At 43.1% G+C, this 20227-nt stretch overlaps 1 protein-coding gene and 1 long non-coding RNA gene across 13 annotated transcripts in view; both read left to right on the top strand.

Annotated features, from left to right (window-relative positions):
• Positions 1 to 20227, top strand: part of OSBPL9 (oxysterol binding protein like 9) — a 181739-nt gene that overhangs the window by 93794 nt on the left and 67718 nt on the right. The window lies entirely within an intron of this gene.
• On the top strand, positions 15340 to 19809 carry LOC138850652 (uncharacterized). The gene is made up of 2 exons (XR_011390708.1): positions 15340 to 18673; positions 19053 to 19809. It is a non-coding gene; the product is annotated as an uncharacterized lncRNA (long non-coding RNA).

Here is a 20227-nt window from a genome sequence, read left to right as displayed (position 1 = left end):
CAAAGTCAGAATAGAGAAAAAAAGATGCTCAAGTGACAAGAGCAACACATGTCTACTCTGCCACTCTGCAGATACTTTTCTATGTTTAATTTCCAATGAAGGAGCTTATAGAATATTTTGATTATTTTGATTTAGAAGATTGAATTGTGGAAAACTGATGTTTTATAACTCTTTTTCTCTATCTTGGCCCTATTCCAGAATTGGCTTGATTAGATAAAGTGGCACAGGGCATCTCAAGTCCTCTAAGATAGTAATCTACCTCTCATTTGGAAGTGTTCAAGTAATGGGCCATCAAAGAAGGAGGTACCTTTCTCTGAAGGGAGGAGAGAACTTCCACTTTGACTATGACCTTGTCTAAATAAGATCGGAGTTGGCGAACTCAAAAGGCTTCCATAGCTTTGGCAATTCATAAGAGCCTAGGGTGATTACTGACACCATAAACAAGAGTGTCAATTTGTTAAGTCAACAACAGGAGTCACTGTGCACTTACTCCCCATGTAGGATCTCTGTCCTTAATGTGTTGTCCAATGTGAATTAATGCTATAACTAGTATTTAAACAGTACTTTACACTTTGTGTTTCTTTGTGGGTGCAAACTATTGAAATCTTTACTTAATATATACTAAATTGATCTTCTGATAAAGATAATTGAAAATGAATCTTGATGTGAATGGAATGGGAGAGGGAGCGGGAGATGGGAGGGTTGTGGGTGGGAGGGAAGTTATGGGGGGGAAAAGCCACTGTAATCCATAAGATGTACTTTGGAAATTTATATTTATTAAATAGACGTTAAAAAAAAAGGAAAGTGTTCAAGTAGAGGCTTAAACTTTAAGCCGACACCATCTGTGGTGTCGGCATCCAATATGGACACCAGTCCGAATCCCTGCTGCTTCACTTCCTATCCAGCTCCCTGCTAATGTGCCTAAGAAAGCAGTAGAGGATGGCCCAAGTGGGTACATGGGAGACCCAGAAAATGTTCCTGGCTCCTGGCCTCAAAGTGGTGCAGCTGCAGTCATTGCTCTCTCCTTTTTTCTTGGTAACTGTTTTTCAAATAAATAAATAAATAAATTTGAAAAAGGATGTGGTTATTAAGGGACTATAAAAAAGAATTAGCAGGGGGCCAGTGCTGTGGTGCAGCAGGTTAAAGCCCTGGCTTGCAGCACTGGCATCCCAAATGGGCGTGGTTCTAGTTCCAGCTTCTCCTCTTCTGATCCAGCTCTCTGCTGTGGCCTGGGTAAGCAGTAGAAGATGGCCCAAGTGCTTGGGCCCCTGCACCCATATGCGAGATCTGAATGAAGCTCCTGGCTCCTGGCTTTGGCCTGGCCCTGCACTGGCTATTGAGGCCATCTGAGGAGTAAACTAACAAATGAAAGATCTCTCTCTCTCTCTCTCTCTCTCTCTCTCTCTCTCTCTCTCTATATATATATATATATATATATATATCCTTTCTCTATCTCTTTGTGACTCTTCCTTTCAAATAAATAAATATTTAAAAATATACACGTTTTCCATGGACTTTATTTTTTTAAAAAAAGATTTATTTGAGAGGCAGAATTCAGAGAGAGAGGGAAAGACAGAGAGAAAGGTCTTCTATCAGCTGGTTCATTCCCCAGATGGCTGCAATGGCTGGAGCTGGGCAAGTCTGAGCCAGGATATTTTTCTAAGTCTCACACGCGGGTACAGGAGCCAAAACACTTGGACCATCCTCTACTGCTTTCCCAGGCTATAAGCATAGAGCTAGATAGGAAGAGGAGCAGCTGAGACACAAACTAGTGCCCATATGGGATGCTTGTGCTGCAGGTAGAGGCTTAGCCCGCTATGCCACAGTGCCAGCCCCTCCATGGACTTTTTGAAGACCCTGTGTGTACACCTCCTGCTTCCCCAGTTAAGATGTAGACTCCTTAAAGTCAGATACCTCCATTTAATCCAGTTTTGGAATTTCTGAACTTTTGCTAAGATGAACACTTATACATCTGAAAATAATGGGAAGATAAAATAACCTTGAGAAATCTAGATTTCTGATAGTTTTGATATTTTAAAGTATATATGATACAAAAGAGTACTTTATATTTTGTCTAAGCTTAATGCATGGACAGGATAGAACCTTTTAAGGTTTTTTTGAGGTTAATTGTTCATTTGGCAAAAAATTCTCTTTCTAGACATAGTGAAATGTTTTTTTTTTAATTTATTTGAAGGAATTACACAGAGAAGGAGAGGCAGAGAGAGAGAGAGAGGGAGAGAGAGAGAGAGTTCTTCCATCCGCTGGTTCACTCCCCAGTTGGCTTCAATGGCTGGAGCTGTGCGGATCCGAAGCCAGGAGCCAGGAGCTTCTTCTGGGTCTCCCACACGAGTGCAGGGGCCCAAGGACCTGGGCCATCTTCTACTGTTTTCCCAGGTCATAGCAGAGAGCTGGATCGGAAATGGAGCAGCTGGGACTTGAACTGGCGCCCTTATGGGATGCTGGCACTGCAGGTGGCAGCTTTACCTGCTACACCACAGTGCCAGCCCCAAGAGATAGTGAAGTATGTTAAATAATTTTACTGTAGGCCAGTGAAGCGGCTCACTAGCTAATCCCCCGCCTGTGGCGCTGGCACCCTGGGTTCTAGTCCCGGTTGGGGCACTGGTTCTGTCCCGGTTGCTCCTCTTCCAGTCCAGCTCTCTGCTGTGGCCAGGGAGTGCAGTGGAGGATGGCCCAAGTGCTTGGGCCCTGTACCCGCATGGGAGACCAGGAGAAGCACCTGGCTCCTGGCTTCGGATCCACGCAGCGCACCGGCTGTAACAGCCATCTGGGGGTTGAACCAGCGGAAGGAAGACCTTTCACTCTGTCTCTGTCTCTAACTCTGCCTTCAAAAAAAAAAAAAATTTCACTGTAGCCAAAATGTCTAGGTTTGTACTTAACCATTAACTGTTATTTGTAATTCAAATGAGCTGTAATTTATAATTTGTAATTCAAATTCCTGTTTCAGTATCCTCATGTATCAAATGAGAACAGTAAAAGAACCTGCCTCAGACAGTTGTTTTGACAGATTATGAGTTAATTAAAAACTGTTGAAATAATGTCTAGCTATAGTAAGAACTTGTTTAAAGTTAATTGCCATTACTGATAACTATTCCTAGCATTTCTTCTCATTGTGCTAATATTCAAATAGTGCTTAGTAAATTTGAATCAAATGAAGGAATTGTAAGGAAGTAATGAACAAACACTTGATGTGTAGATTGCTTTTCCATTTTGGCTTATTGACTACTCTGAGATGTATGATATACTAGCTTTCTATAGGTGCCATGATGGCCGCTCGTGGAGCTGTCTTCTAAAATGCATGGGGAGGAAATTAAGTGATAGCAAGAACCTCCTTTTAAATAAGTCTTACTGTCTACTATTGTACTAGATTATTTTCCTTCAATTATTTTGTGACTTTATAACAAAATCTCGTAAAACATGAATTTTGGTCCCCAAATGAGGAAGCCTCTATTACATAGCACTGCTTCCCTAACGCTTGACCTTGTCACGTTTACATGTCCTACTTTTCTATTGAACTTTGTAGCCATTAAACTATACTGCATTGGCCTTGTCATTTCTAGGAGCTGTATAGTCTCCAAACTGTTAAATTAAAAACTGTTTTCTCTCTTTTAAATTTTTTATTTAGTTTTCATTTTTATTTGAAAGATAGAGAGAAATAGACTGGCAGAGATCCTGCATTCGTTAATTTTCTCTACCAATTCCCACGATACCTGGGCTGGGCCATGCTGAAGCCAACAGCTTAGAACTCAGTCCAGTTCTCCCAATGGGGTGGCAGGGGCTCAAGGGTAAGCTTGCTGCTCACCAAGGTGTACATTAGCAGGAAGCTTGATTGGAAATGAAGTAGCCAGGGCTTGAACTGGGTATGCCAGTATGGAATGTGGGCATCCCAAGTGGCAAGGTAATTGCTGCACCAAATGCCTGCCCCTTTATATTTTATTTTATTTTATTTTTTTATTAAAAAGTATTTTCTCTTTGGCAGTAGTTTTCTCACCTTCGTTCATCTGCTACTGTTTCACCTCTTCTGAATCTTCTCTCATTTTGGTCTGAGCTCTACTTCTCTGTTTTTTCCTCATTAGTAACATTTTAGGGTTTGTTTTGTTTTGTTTTTATGATTTATTTATTTGAAAGACAGGGAGAGAGTGAGAGGGAACAGCACACACACACACACACACACATACACAGAGAGAGAGAGAGAGAGAGAGATCTTCTATTCACTGTTGAACTCCCCAGATGGACAATAGTCAGGTCTGAGCTAGGCCAAAGCCAGGAGCCAGGAAGTCCCTCCTGGTCTTCCCGTCATGGGAAGATAGCCAGGTCCTCAGGCTGTCTTCTACTGTCTTCCCAAGGTGCATTAGCAGGAAGCTGGATTGGAAGTACAGTATCTGGTACTCAAACCTGTACCCTGATAGGGGAAGCTGGCATTGCAGATGGCTTGTTCAACTGATGAGACCAACACTCACTGTGGTGACTTTTTAGCTTTATCAAATTCCCCATTATAGCCTTTATGGTCTGTTTTTTCAATATGATTTTTGCTTTTACCCTGAAAATTCTTTTTTTTTTTTTGATTTATTTATTTATTTGAAAAGCAGAGTTACAGAGAGACAGAAAGAGATCATCCATTCACTGGTTCACTCTCCAAATGGCCGCAATGGCTGGAGCTGGGCCAATCCAAAGGTGGGAGCCAGGAGCCTCTTCCAGGTCTCTCACATGGGGCAAGGACCTGAGGACTTGCACCATCTTCCAGTGCTTTCCCAGGCCTTGGCAGAGAGCCTAATTGGAAGTGGAGCATCTGGGACTCAAACTGGTGCCCATATGGGATGCTAGCACCACAGGTGGCAGCTATGCGCTGGCCTCTTACCCTTAGAGTTCTTGTCACTGGACAGTTTAGGCTATATACCATGCTGGTCCCTTTTCCTTAGGCCCCACTGTCTGCTTTTTGTTTTGTTTTTACTTCGACTTCTGTTAGGAGTTACAAGACTAACAAGATTTCATTTTAGGCATTAGCTTTCACAGTTTTTATTTTGTCTAAATTTAATTAGCTATCCATTACTGTGAACACTCTTCCTATTGACTTATAGTTGATTTTCAATTGAATCCTCGCATTTTATCTTTTCATTATATTCAATAACTAAATATAGCCTGTTTTACTTCATTGCAAAAGACCTTTCTTCTTTAGAGTTTTTAGTGACCTCACCTCTACTTTATTTCTCTACTGGGTGCATTTCAAGGAAAAAAATACTCTCACTCTTTCCCAGGGTTAACACTACATACAAACTCCAGACTTCATGTTGTTGTTGTTGTTTTAATTTATTTATTTTATTTGAAAGGCAGAGTTACAGAGAGGCAGAGGCAGAGAGAGAGAAGTCTCCCATCTGCTGGTTCACTCCCCAGATTGGCACAACAGTCAGAGCTGCACCAATCTGAAGCCATGAGCCAGGAGTTTCTTCTGAATCTCCCACGGTGGTGCAGGGACTTGGGCTATCTTCCACTGCTTTCCCAGGTGCATTAGCAGGGGGCTGGATCGGAAGTGACAAGTAGCTGAGACTTGAACTGGCACCCATATAGGATGCTAGCCTTGCAGGCAACTCCTAAAAACATTTTAAAATATATTTATTTATTTGAGAAGCAGTGAGAGAGAGCCAGATGAAGCGGGGTGGGGGGTGGGGGTGAGAGGGAAGGAGGGAGAAGGAGAAAGGGAGAGAGACAGAGAATGAGTCATGACAAACAGAGATCTTCCATTTGTCAGTTCCCTCCCCAAATGCCTGCCATGTCCGGAGCTAGGCTCCAGGCTAAAGCCCAGAGCTGGGAACTGAACCCATGCCTGTCGAATAGGTGACAGGAATTCAGTTACCTGAAGTATCGCCGCTGCCTCCCAGGAGTGCATTAGCATGAAGCTAGAATCAGGAACTGGACCCAGTTATTGAATCCAGGTACTCTGAAAAGGGATACAAGCATCCTAAGTGGTTTCTGGTTAAGTCTTAACTACCAGGTTAAACATTCACCCCATAAATCTTTTTCTTTTTTATTAACTAAGGCTTCCATTTTTTTGTTGTTATTCTTTTATTTTTTTAAATATTTATTTATTTATTTAAAAGGTAGAGTTACAGAGAGGCAGAGAGAGGTCTTCCATCTACTAGTTCATACCCTAGGTGGCCACAACCACTGGAGTTGGGCCAATCCAAAATCAGGCACCAGGAGCCTCTTCCGGGTCTTCCACGTGCATGCAGGGGCCCAAGGACTTGAGCCATCTTCTGCTTTCCCAGGCCATAGCAGAGAGCTGGATTCGAAATGGAGCAGCTAGGTCTCAAACCAGCACCCATATGGGATGCCAGTGCGTCAACCTTTTAGTATGTAGATTTAGTCATGCTCTTCTTTCTGGATTTTATGGGTTAGAAGAGTCCCTGGAACTTGGTTTCAGCATGGCCAAGTCTGAGCTGTTCCCATCGTTCTTCCCTAAACCCATGTGTATCTGATTTTTTGTTTTAATGACAGCATTATTCTCTGAATCATTGAGTTTTCAAAGTTGAGAGTTAGGTGATAATTTTTAATCTGTCAGACCTGGGGCTTTCCTAGAATCACTTTCATCCTCATCTTCTCCTCACTTTGGCAATTTGGCTATTGTTGCCATCACCCTAATTTAGGGTTTTGGTATATAATGCCTGCTGTATTTCTTGTGCCCTTTTAATTAATATTCTTGAATTTATTTTTTTCTTCATCCTATAAGTGAAGAACCCTCGCTTAATGATATTTAGGCATCCGTAACTGTGAAAAGCCTCTATAGGCTTACATTTACATGTGGGACTAAGTAAAACTTATTAGGAGATATTAGACTCTCTCTCTCTCTTTCTCTCTCTTTAAGATTGATTTGAAAGTCAGAGCTACACACAGAGAACGAGAGGCAGAGAGAGAGAGAGAGAGAGAGATCTTCCATCCACTGGTTCATTCCCCAATTGGCTGCACCAGCTGGAGCTGCACTGATCTGAAGACAAGAGCCAGGAGCTTCTTCTGAGTCTCCCACATGGGTTCAGAGGCCCAAGGACCTGGGCCATCTTCCACTGCTTTCCCAGACCATAGCAGAGAGCTGGATTGGAAGTGGAGCAACCGGGACTTGAAGTGGCGCCCATATGAGATGCTGGCACTGCAGGCGTTCGCTTTACCCACTATGCCTCAGTGCCAGCCCCATAGGCTCTCTTGATTTGACCCCAACCTACCTTTCCATCTCCTGTCCTTGCATTTACCTGATATTCCCCACTGAAATCCTTCCTTGTTTTTTGCATTTATTCATGATGTTCTCTCCAAATCTTCACCATCTGTAAGGCTGCCACAAAACACACCAAACACTGGAGTTAGAGGAAAGGTTTATTGTCAGGTGGGGGAAGCTCAACAGGCCAGTAGAAAGGGCAAGAGAGTAAGAGAGAGGAGGAGAGCCTAAGAGAGAGAGGTCATGAGAGAGCACATGTTTAGGAACAGGTCCTCTTAAACCTTTGCTGGGGTGCATGCAGGGAAGTAGGAGTAGGGAATCCCAATTGTTTGGGGGTTGAACTGATACCTGTGGCTGGGCCATGTGGTCACCTGGCTTCCAGCAATGGCAGCGGTGGCAGGGGGAGGGCTAGAGCCTAGGATGGTGTTCCGGGTGTAGATCACAGATAAGACTGTGTCATTTTACTAACACCATCCACATTCCTCAAGTTTGCCTGTTAGATTCTTGCCAGTCATTCACATATACTACTTTTTATTATTTTTTCTTAAGATTTATTTATTCAAAAGGCAGTTTGAGAGAGGGAGAGAAATAGAGAGATCAAGATCTCCCATCTGCTGTTTCACTCCCCACTGGCCAAGGCTGGGCCAAGTTGGAAGTCAGAAGGCAAGAACTCCATCTCAGTCTCCCACGTGGTGGCAGGAGTCCAACTACTTTGGCCATCTTCTGCTGCTTTCCTAGGCACAATAGCAGGGAGCTTGATCAGAAACAGAGCAGCCAGGAATCAAACAGGCACTCCTACAGGACGCTGGTGTCACAGGCAGCTGCTTAACCAGCTGCACACAATACTGGATCATTAATTCTTCTTTTTATTTTTTTCAGACTTTTTTTCATTTTATTTGAGAAGTAGAGTTACAGATAGTGAGAGGGAGATACAGAGACAAAGGTCTTCCATCCACTGGTTAACTCCTCAAATGGCTACAACAGCCAGACTTGGGTTGCTCTGAAGCCAGGAGCCAGGAGCTTCTTCTGGGTCTCCCATGTGGGTGCAGGGGCCCAAGCACTTGGGCCATCTTCCACTGCCTTCCTAGGCCATCAGCTAGCTCAAAAGAGGAGCAGCTGAGACTCAAACTGGTGCCCATATGGGATACTGGCACTGCAGGCAAATGCTTAGCTTACTATGCCATAGCACTGACCCTGCCTTAATTCTTAATTCTTTTAATTTCACTATTATAAAAAGAAATTTCAGGCTGATGCTGTGGTGTAGCAGGTAAAGCCGCTGCCTGGGTGCCAGTTCTAGTCCCAACTGCTCCTCTTCTGATCCAGATCTCTGCTATGGCCTGGGAAACCTGTGGAGGATGGCCCAAGTGTTTGGAACCCTGCACCCACATGGGAGACCTCAAAGAAACTCCTAGTTCCTGGCTTTGGACCAGCCCAGCTCCAACTGTTGCAGCCATTTGTGGAGTGAACCAGAGGATGGAAGACTTCTTTCTTTCTCTGGCCTCTGCTTCTGTAACTCTGCCTTTCAAGTAAATTAATAAATCTAAAAAACAAAAAAAAACAAAAAAAAGGAAGTATCTTACTTCCTTCTGTTATACTTGCCACTTCCTCATAGTCCATATAACATTCAACTATATAGTAATAACAGAAGCAACTAGTATTTGAGCACTTCTCTTTTTTTGTATTTGAGAATTTTTTTATCCTGCAGATATGGTAGTAATAACTCTAATAAATATATTTTGAATATGTATGTATAAGGCTGTGTTTTTGCTTAGATTATTTCATTGAATGCTCATATAAACCCATGTGAAAGGAGGCATTATTATTCTCATTTTAAAGATGACTTTATTGTACTCTAATTTTTATAGGGCATGCAGGACAATTTTATTTTTAACTTTTTTTTTTTAAAGATTTTTATTTATTCATTTGAGAGGTAGAGTTACAGACAGTGAGAGGGAGAGACAGAGAGAAAGGTCTTCCTTCCGTTGGTTCACTCCCCAAATGGCTGCTACAGCCGGAGCTGCGCTGATCCAAAGCCAAGAGCCAGGAGCTTCTTCCTGGTCTCCCATGCGGGTGCAGGGGCCCAAGGACTTGGACTATCTTTTATTGCTTTCCCAGGCCATAGCAGAAAGCTGGATTAGAAGAGGAGCAGCCAGGACTAGAACTGGCGCCCATATGGGATCCTGGCACCGCAGGCAGGTGCCGGCCCCTTAACTTTTTTTTTTAAAGATTTATTTATTTTACTTGAAAGTCACAATTACACAGAGAGAAAGGGAGAGGCTGAGAGAGAGAGCAAGAGAGAAGTCTTCCATCCTCTGGTTCACTCCCCAAATGGCTGCAATAGTCAGAGCTGAGCCGATCTGAAGCCAAGAGCTAGGAGCTTCCTCCGGGTTTCCTACGTGGCTGTAGGGGCCCAAGGACTTGGGCCATATTTCACTGCCTTCTCAGGCCATAGCAGAGAGCTGGACTGGAAGTGGAGCAGCCGGGACATGAACCGGCACCCATATGGGATGCCGACACTGCAGGCAGCGGCCTTACCCACTATGCCACAGCGCCAGCCCCTATTTTTAACTTTTTTAAAAAAATTTTTTACTCCCATAAGTAAGGGAAAACATTCAATATTTATCTTTCAGTGTCTGGCTATTTCACTCAACATGATGTCCTCCAGTTACAACCATTTTCCGCAAATGATAGAATTTCATTCTTTTATAGCTGAATAATATTCCACTGTGTGTGGAATATGTGTGTGTAAGCATATGTGTGTATGACTCTGTGTGTGTTTAAGTAAATATATATTACTTCTTATGTGCCAGAACAGTGTGGGCTTAACATACATTATCTTTTTTTTAACACTTGATCTTGGGGCCAGTGCTGTGGCTTAGCAGATAAAGCTGCTGCCTGCAGTGCTGGCATCCTATATGTGTGCCAGTTCAAGTCCTGGCTGCTGCACTTCCGATCCAGCTCTCTGCTGTGGCCTGAGAAGGCAGTGGAAGATGGTCCAAGTCCTTGGGCCCCTGCACCCACACGAGAGATCTGGGTGAAGCTCCTGGCTCCTGGCTTCGGATTGGTGCAGCTTTGACCGTTGCAGCCAATTGGGGAGTTAACCAGCGGATGGAAGACCTCTCTCTCTGCCTCTCCTCTCTGTGTAACTCTGACTTTCACGTAAATAAATAAATCTTTTAAAAATATAAAAAATAAAAAAAACACTTGATCTTAGCCAAAAGGCCAAGAAGCACTATCTCTTTTTTCCTCATGATTTATTTATTTATTTGAAAGACAGAGAGAGAGAGAGAGAGAGAGAGAGAAAGAGAGAGAGAGAGAGCTTCCATCCCGTGGTTCATTCCCCAAATGGCTGTAACAGCCAGAGCTGTGCTGGTCTGAAGCCAGGAGCCAGGAGCTTCTTTCTGGTTTCCCACATGGATGCAGGAGCCCAAGGACTTGGACCATCTTCCACTGCTTTCCCAGATGCATCAGCAGAGAGCTGGATTGAAAGTGGAGCCACAGGGACTCAAACTGGTGCCCATATGGGAAGCTAGCACTACAAGTGGTGGTTTTATCTGCTATGCCACAGTGCCAGCCCCCATTATCTGTTTCAATAATATAATATATTACTCATCTCCCTGATGAGATTATAAATTTCATGAGGCTGGAAAAAGAACCTATCTTATTGATAGTATATTTCTATAAATCCCAAAAGGCACTTGAATATGGTTCAAACTTGAATTTGGTTTGAAAGGCAGCGTATTAGAGTAGAAAAGCTTTCAAGTCCAGGTGAACCCGATCTGGGTCTTAGCTCTGCCCCCTTTACTAGCTGTGTAATCTGGGATAAGTAGTTGATTTCTTTTAAGATTGATTTTCCGGCTGGCGCCGCAGCTCACTAGGCTAATCCTCCACCTTGCGGCGCCGGTACACCGGGTTCTAGTCCCGGTCGGGGAGCCGGATTCTGTCCCGGTTGCCCCTCTTCCAGGCCAGCTCTCTGCTGTGGCCAGGGAGTGCAGTGGAGGATGGCCTAAGTGCTTGGGCCCTGCTCCCCATGGGAGACCAGGATAAGTACCTGGCTCCTGCCATCAGATCAGTGCGGTGCGCTGGCCGCGGCGGCCATCGGAGGGTGAACCAACGGCAAAAGAAGACCTTTCTCTCTGTCTCTCTCTCTCTCACTGTCCACTCTGCCTGTCAAAAAAAAAAAAAAAAAGATTCATTTTCCTCATCTTTAAAAGTAGATATAAAATCTCAACAAAATAGTTGTGTTAAGATAATATGAAGTGGAGTCTGGGTTGTGGCCTAGTGGCTAAAGCTGCTGTTTGCAGCACTGGTATCCAATCTGGGTGCCAGTTTGAGTCCTGACTGGTACACTTCCAATCCACCTATCTGTTAAAGGCCTGGGAAAGCAGTGGAAAATGGTCCAAATCCTAGGATCCCTGCACCCATGTGAGAAATATAGAAGAAGCTCCTGGTTCCTGACTTCAGCCTAGCCAGCTCCAGCTGTTGTGGCCATTTTGGAAGTAAACCAGCAGATGGAAGAGCTCTCTCTTTCTCTCTCTCTCTCTCTCTCTCTCTCTCTCTCCTGTAGGTCTTCCTTTAAAATGAATAAATCTATCTATCTATCTATTTCTATATCTATACATACATATAAGATAATATGAACTATATCTCTGACATATAATGTCTGCTATATTGGAAATACTCAACAAAAATTATTTCCATTCTTCTTTGTATTCTGAATAACTGTAAATTCATCTGGAGAATTTCTTCTTTCCAAACCCCACTCCCCTTCTGTGTTTTCTCTCTTCCTATTTTTACTGCTTTGGGTTTCAGCAAATTGTAACTAGGGTATTTTTTTTTTTTTTTTTTGACAGGCAGAGTGGACAGTGAGAGAGAGAGACAGAGAGAAAGGTCTTCCTTTGCCGTTGGTTCACCCTCCAATGGCCGTTGTGGCCGGCGCGCTGAGGCCGGCGCACCGCGCTGATCCGATGGCAGGAGCCAGGAGCCAGGTGCTTTTTCTGGTCTCCCATGGAGTGCAGGGCCCAAGCACCTGGGCCATCCTCCACTGCACTCCCTGGCCACAGCAGAGAGCTGGCCTGGAAGAGGGGCAACCGGGACAGAATCCGGCGCCCTGACCGGGACTAGCACCCGGTGTGCCGGCGCCGCTAGGCGGAGGATTAGCCTAGTGAGCCACGGCGCCGGCCTGTAACTAGGGTATTTTGAAGATGGGAGATGACAACTAAAATTTCTGTCCTTTCAACTCAGATGGAAGTTGAGCTTCCAATAGTCATTCTGAACTTGTATGTTAGCTTATGGTATCTTTTTTCTCTTTTTACCCACCCGAATTAGGAAGCTCCTTAAAGGGAAATCGGGAGCATGGGGGTGTGGAGGGCTACTGAACCTTTTAATCTCCTCTTCCTAGCCTCTCAGAGTGTTCAGTAGATATTTGATGATACTGATTAATGGAGGGGAAAGCTTTCAGAGTCTTCATTTACCCCAGTAATGACAAGCATGGCAATGGAATAACTTGTTTTCAGTTACTATTAAGGTTGTTACTAAGCTGATACCATATGTGGTTCTGTTAATTTTTTATAGATTATCAGTTACTAAAAACATAAAATTATTCGAGGCTTTGTATATCCCAGTTTGAAATGCTTATGTAGATGTTCAGTTGAGTAGTACAGACTGAAGGTTTTTAGTTTTATGCTATATATATTTAATATAAAATTTTTTAAAGATTTATTTATTTATTTATTAGAGAGGCAGAGACAGAGGGAGAGAGGTCTTCCATCTATTGGTTTACTCCCCAAATACTGCAATGGCTGGAGCTGGGCCAATCTGAAGCCAGGAGCCAGGAGTTTCTTCTGTGTCTCCCACATGGGTGCAAGAAGGGCTCAAGCACTTGGGCCATCTTCCACTGCTTTCCCAGGCCATAGCAAAGAGCTGGACTGGAAGTAGAGCAGCCAGGTCTTGAACTGGTGCTCATATGAGATGCCGGCACTGCAGGCTGCAGTTTTACCTGCTATGCCACAGTACCAGCCCCTTAAATTTTTTTATGCTATTATAATGACTTTTGTGATTGTTCTTTGGGCCAAGAAATAGGGCTTTTATGTCCTCATATTTTTAGTTTTTGTAGGCTACTCTAGACTGCATCTTAAGTGGTTACTAAATTGGAATTTTATGGTTATTGTCCTGTAATTTTGTAAGTTTTGCCCTCACTGGCTGAAGGACTAAGAAACAAAGGATGTGATTTGTTGTTGTGCCAGAATATGGCTAAGGGCAACAGAGATGGCAAGTAAAAAGCTCACAGAAATACAGAGTCTGAGGGCAAAACCATCATTATATAAAGAGGAGATGTGATAGAAATATGAATTAAGGTTGGAAAAGCAATGGAGCTATTATGAAGTCTTTCTTCAAAAGAAGGTACTCAGGTGTGGTAATTACATATTTGTCATACTTCTGTTACAGAGGAACACAAAATTAGTATTTGAGCTATAATTTTGGACAGTAGTTGGGACAGTAATCTTTAGTATTGAGATGCTTTGATTCTTTTGTTAACTAGTGGCTTATGTGTCTAACTGGGTAAAGATTAATAGAAATCTCTTGAGTATTTTTCTTTAGTGGTAAACTACTTCACTGAATAATTAACTTCTTCAACATACTATTCAATTTCTCCTGGCCTCATTAAATCTTAATATTGTATTGTATAGAAAAATAAGTGTATTTTGTTTTTCTCCTTGAAACTATTTCCTAGGGGAACTGATTATGATGTAGATAAGTGATCTCTTCCACAGGCAAAGTGGCATGGAGAAGTAGCTAGTTACTCAGGTTTCATTTAGCGAAAGAAGATTCTCCTTAGGGCTGTTGCTAGTGCCATTGCTGTTTAGAATGGCAGGCAAATTTCTGGCCACTAATTTGTAGCTTAGCATTCTAGGATTCATTTTTCTTATGAATTATGTTGCACTGTCTTGAACTCTCAGGAAACAACTAAGAACAAGTGGTCCAGTTTTAGAATTATTCTTTTAAACTGAAATGTATTTTAAATCTACATTTTTATGGAAATCTTATTATATATTTTCCTGTATTTTTATAAAGTTAAAAATATGTTTAAAGTGCATGTTTGATCAAGGATACATGAACGTTCATATTTGTAAATATTTTTTGAGCATTTACTGTGTTCCTTTCACTGTACTATTTATACTTTGAATAAAGCTACAGAGAGTCTGTCTTTATGGAGTTCAGTCTAGTGTAATGAAGAAAATAAAATCACAATCAGAATTGAATTTTTAAAAAAGTATAAAAGCAATGACATAAGTAACACATGCTTTTACAAAACTTAAATTAAGTAGAATTCAAATACAGTAGTTTTTCCCCAGCTTTCTCTAATGAGAAACACATGTTTCTTATTTAACTTTCTAATCCTGATATAAAACTGTAATGATTGAAGATGGAACATTTGAGGTACAAACTAATTTAGACAATACTAAGCAGTTTCACTGTTTTTTGTTTTGATTTGAAAATGATCTGGGTATTATCTAGTTTAGCAACTCAAGTGTTTTCAGTGAAATCTGCAAGTTGTTTCAGGATAAAGTTAAGTGACCAATGCAGAGTGTTACCTGTAAAAATCAGGGCAACAGTGTTCATCTAAAATAATTTTAAAGTTTAAGTGGCATCAGAGAGTGACATTTGGTACACTGGTTGGCATGTTGTTTAGCACCATATCAGAGTGCCTGGGGTCACATCCTGGCTTTGCTTCTACATCCAGCTTCTTGCAAATGCGGACTCTGGGAAGCACCAAGTGATGCCTTAAGAAGGTGGGTCCTGCGGCAAGTGCTGTGGTGCAGCGGGTTAAAGCCCTGGCTTGCAGCATTCGCATCCTATGTGGGCACTAGTTCGAGTCTGGGCTGCTCCACTTCCGATCCAGCTTCCTGCTAGTGCGCCTGGGAAAGCATTAGAGGGTGGCCCAAGTCCTTGGGCCCCTGCATCCATATGGGAGACCCGGAGGAAGCTCCTGGCTCCTGGCTTCTGATCGGCTCAGCTCTGGCTGTTGCAGCCATTTGGGGAGTGAACTAGTGGATGGAGACCTCTCTCTCCCTCTGTCTCTACCTCTCTCTGTAACTCCTTCAAATAAATAAAATCAATTTTTTTTTTTTAAAGAAGAAGTAGTAGTTGGGTCACTGCTACCCATGTGGGAGATCCAGATAGAATTTCTGGCTCCTGGCTTTGGCCTGGCCCATCCCTGGACATTGTGGACATTTGGAGAGTGAAGTAGTGGATGGTAGATCTCTCTCTGTTTATCTCTCAGTCTCTGCCTTTCAAATTAAAAAAAAATATTACAGTTTACAAATGGCATACTTATTGTATATAACTAAAACTTATTTTTTTTAAGGATTTGTTTATTTGAAAGGCAGGTTGACAGAATAAATGGGAGAGAGAGAGACACACACACACACACACAAAGACAGAGAGACAGAAGCAGGAAGCCACTTAAGGAGTGAACCAGTGGATGGAAAAGTTGGTCTCTCCTAAACCCCTGCCAATTAAATAATATGAAGGGGCCAGCACTGTGGTATAGTAGGCTAAGCCTCCACCTGCAGCACCGGCATCCCATATGGCGCCCGTTCGAGTCCTGGCTGCTCCACTTCCTATCCAGCTCTCTGCCATGGCCTGGGAAAGCAGTAGAAGATGGCCCAAGTGCTTGGGCCCCCGTACCCTGGTGTGAGACCCGGAAGCAGCTCCTGGCTCTTGGTTTCGGATCAACCCCAGCTCTATCCTTTGAGGACATTTGGGGAATGAACCAGTGGATGGAAGACCTTTCTCTCTATCTCTCTCTCTCTCTCTCTAACTCTTCTTCTCAAATAAATAAATCTTAAAAAAAATTTTATTTTTGTATTTGAAAGTCAGAAAGAGAGGTCTTCTCTCTGCTGGTTCGCTCTCTAAGTGCCCCCAATGGCCATGGCTGAGCCAGTCTGAAACGAGGAGCCAGAAGTTTTATCCAGGTCTTCCATATGGGTGGCAGGGGCTTTTCCCAAGTCATTAGCAGAGAGCTGGATTGGAAGTGGAGCAGCTGGGACGTGAACCAGTGCCCTTAAGGATGCCTGGGTTGCAGGCAATGGCTTTACCTGCTTAGCCACAATACAGTTCCCCATTTAACTTTTATTTGAAATGAAACTACTTGTAGATTTTTCAAACAACTTTGGAGATGACAGTTTGGTTACAGCTTCTTGGCACAGCTGTTTTGCTTTGTATAATTATTTTTCATTTAAATGCTTCATGTTTTATGCATACTAACTTCATATAAGTTTAGGGGTATGAGAACTCTATGTATATGTGCAATAAATAGCTACCTCTAGTATTAAACTGAAAATAAAGACTTTGGACTGGAGCTGGGTTCCTCTTTAAATATGTAACCATAACATAGAATTTTACATATATGCAATCGAGGAAAGTTCAAAATTATGGTCAGCACACTGCCATAGATTATCTTTCCTATTGCCATTATCCTTACTGTTAACATTCGTCAATAACAAAAACTAATGATATTTAGGTCCACTACATTTTTATAGAACTTTGGTATTTACAGTGTATTGTCAAAATTAGATTTTTAAAGTACTTCTGATGATAGTGATGGGACATTTGCAAGACACTTTATAATGAAAAAGCTGACATTTTGCTGGGCATTGTTAAATACAATATCCCTGATAACCCCATGAATCTTTCTGTCTAATGAGAAAGCAAAGTCATAGGGACATGAAGGAAAGGATAAGCCAGAATTATGTAAATAAGTACTATGTCTCTGATAGGATCAACGAGTACAGTACAATATAGTATGACAGAACTAGGGAGATATAGACCTCTTGATCAGCTAATATGGAATTAAGTCTCTAGGGCTGCCCAAGGCACATCATTTAGTGCTAGAAAAGCAAATAGTAAAGGAAAATTTAGAAGGGTATTAGTGAAGGTTAGACGCTGACCTTGTTCACAAATTGTTTTTTTCTGCATCACTGTTGATAGCTTAATTGATATTTCTCAAATGTTTTTTTAAAAGAAAGTATTGCCACAGGAAATCCATTTATTTTATTTTACTTATTTATTTGAAAGGCAGAGTTAGAGAGGGGGAGAGACAGAGAGATTCCATGTGCTGGTTCACTCCCCAAATGGCTGCAACTGCCAGAGCTTGTCCAGGCCAAAAAGGAGCCCAGAACTCTATCTGTGTCTCCCATGTGGGTGGCCGGAACTCAAACCCTTGGACCACTGGCTGCTCCTTCCCCAGGTGCAGTAACAGGGAATTGGATCGGAAGTGGAGCAGCTGGGACTTGAACTGGCTCTTCTATCACATGTGCTGGCTTACTCCCCTGCACCACAACGCGAGCCCCGGAAATCCATAATTGAGCATTTAGTATGTGCTAGGCATTTTGCTAAATATTGAAGTGCTGAGCAAAATTATTTAGGATCCTCTTTTCATTAAGCTTACAGGCTAGTGGTGGAGATAAAGATTAATCAAAGTATGACAAAGCACAGCGGTGCTTGGCAGGATTGACTGCAGTGGGGCGTGAGGAAGTTTTGGGGTGATGGAAATGTTCTTAACATGTTTGCATACATTTGTCAAAACATATTGAGCTGTATACTTAAATGGAAACGTTTTATGATATGTAAGATATGATCCAAGAAAGTTGATTAAAAAGAGTAACTCAAATACAAAACAATAGCTGTGATAAGTTCTACAAAGGAGTGCCACAGATGAGTATAATAGGAGGAATTGACATTGGCAGAGAGGAAATGATGAGTAGAAGAAAATGAAGTGTGTTAGTTTTAGGACTAGGGTCTGAAGAAGGCTACGAGGAGGCAGCCAGTTAAAGCAGAAAAGACTTTCATTGAAGACAGGACAGCATGGTGTGGGAAAAGTAAGGTTGTAGCCCATCCTGACAATTGGTTAGGGGTGGCAGGGTTATGAGAAGAGATTCAGCTCACCAGGCAGTGGGCAACAGCCTATTTATGCTGTTTATGGGAAGGGGCCATGTGGAATGTAGAGAACCACATCCATTGTGATAAGTAGATTTGAATGGGCAGAAGACTCATTTGATAGGTGTTTGTGGAAGTCAACAATTTACAATGTTTGCTCTTAGCAGCTTGGTTGTCCTAGGCAAGCTGGCCACTATAAGAGCCAGAGCTGGCAGAATCTTAGTCCTTAAAATTCCATGGTGACATCTACTTGGTCATTCTTAATTGGGGCTCTGTTTGCCAGGTGTGAAATTAACTATTTGTGTCACAGTAGCCTAGCAAATCCTAACAAAGTGAATCATGGGGAATTGGTGACAAGGCGAGAGAATAGCTTGTGCCAAAGCACTGTGGTTGGAAAGTCCTTAAAAATTAAAGAAGCTTGGAAAAGGCATTTATGTAGAAACCAGGAAAAAGATGGGGTTGGGGGGAGGTAGGGCTAGCCCCTGCAGATGGTTGTTAAATTTTGAGTTGTAGGCCGGCGCCGCGGCTCACTAGGCTAATCCTCCGCCTAGCGGCGCCGGCACACCGGGTTCTAGTCCCGGTCGGGGCGCCGGATTCTGTCCCGGTTGCCCCTCTTCCAGGCCAGCCCTCTGCTGTGGCCAGGGAGTGCAGTGGAGGATGGCCCAGGTGCTTGGGCCCTGCACCCCATGGGAGACCAGGAAAAGCACCTGGCTCCTGGCTCCTGCCATCGGATCAGCGCGGTGCGCCGGCCGCAGCGCGCTGGCCGCGGCGGCCATTGGAGGGTGAACCAATGGCAAAGGAAGACCTTTCTCTCTGTCTCTCTCTCTCACTGTCCACTCTGTCTGTCAAAAAAAAAAAAAAAAATTAAAAAAAAAATTTTTTTGAGTTGTAGCTTAAGCACAATGGAAAGCAGTCGAAGCTCTTTAATTGGCTATGAGGAGGGGGCAAGACGGAGTAATGAAGTTAATTATGGAAATACTACTTTTGCTGTCGTGTTGAGAGTGAATTGGAGGAGTTAGGATAGATTCAGGAAGATTTTATTTAGTAATATTATTCCAGGCCGGCGCCGCGGCTCACTAGGCTAATCCTCCGCCTTGCGGCGCCGGCACACCGGGTTCTAGTCCCGGTCGGGGCGCCGGATTCTGTCCCGGTTGCCCCTCTTCCAGGCCAGCCCTCTGCTGTGGCCAGGGAGTGCAGTGGAGGATGGCCCAGGTGCTTGGGCCCTGCACCCCAGGGGAGACCAGGAAAAGCACCTGGCTCCTGGCTCCTGCCATCGGATCAGCGCGGTGCGCTGGCCGCAGCGCGCCGGCCGCGGCGGCCATTGGAGGGTGAACCAACGGCAAAAGGAAGACCTTTCTCTCTGTCTCTCTGTCTCTCTCTCTCACTGTCCACTCTGTCAAAAAAAAAAAAAGAGTAATATTATTCCAAGAGGCCAGGACCAGTAATGGGTGGTGGTGATGGACAGAGAACAGAATTAGGACTGTGTTTTAGAGGTAAAAAATGGCCCATCTTGGTGAGAGATTGAATGTGGATAGGGAAGGTGTCTAGAATGATTACTGGGTTTATGGCTTGCATATTAGGGTGGATGATAGTGTTAGTGATAGTGAAATAGGATCCCTGGAAGAGGATAAGAGTGGCTAGGGTAAAAAGAGAATGCACTTGGCATTTTGGAACAATTTACATAAAACTGAAGGTATCTTCACATGGTACAGTTTAACTTCCCTTTTCAGCCAGCAATGATTGAGCTCTTTGTACATTGTACAATATGCTGGTGTTGTAGGTTTACTAGTAGAGCTACACAAATAGAAAAAATAACTGGATTCTTAATTTAGTAGAGTCCTGGGAAAGGGATATAAATAACCATGAGGAAAAATAGCAGAAAAGGAGTTTGTGCTGCAAACCAGTATTTATGCTTGTGATTTCCTGCATTTGAGGTAATTCTCTGTGGAGGACTGGAAGCCCAAACTTTTGATATAATTTGGTTATACTATTTGGATTCCTGAAGAATCTTCAGAAGCCACCCACGTCCCTTATGGAACTGTGGCACAACAGCAGGCCTACGAAGTC

The sequence above is a fragment of the Oryctolagus cuniculus genome, chromosome 7 (assembly GCF_964237555.1).
Source record: "Oryctolagus cuniculus chromosome 7, mOryCun1.1, whole genome shotgun sequence".
NCBI lineage: Eukaryota > Metazoa > Chordata > Mammalia > Lagomorpha > Leporidae > Oryctolagus > Oryctolagus cuniculus.
The sequence above is the reverse complement of the archived record's forward strand: the minus strand, read 5'-3'. Positions and strand labels throughout refer to the sequence as shown.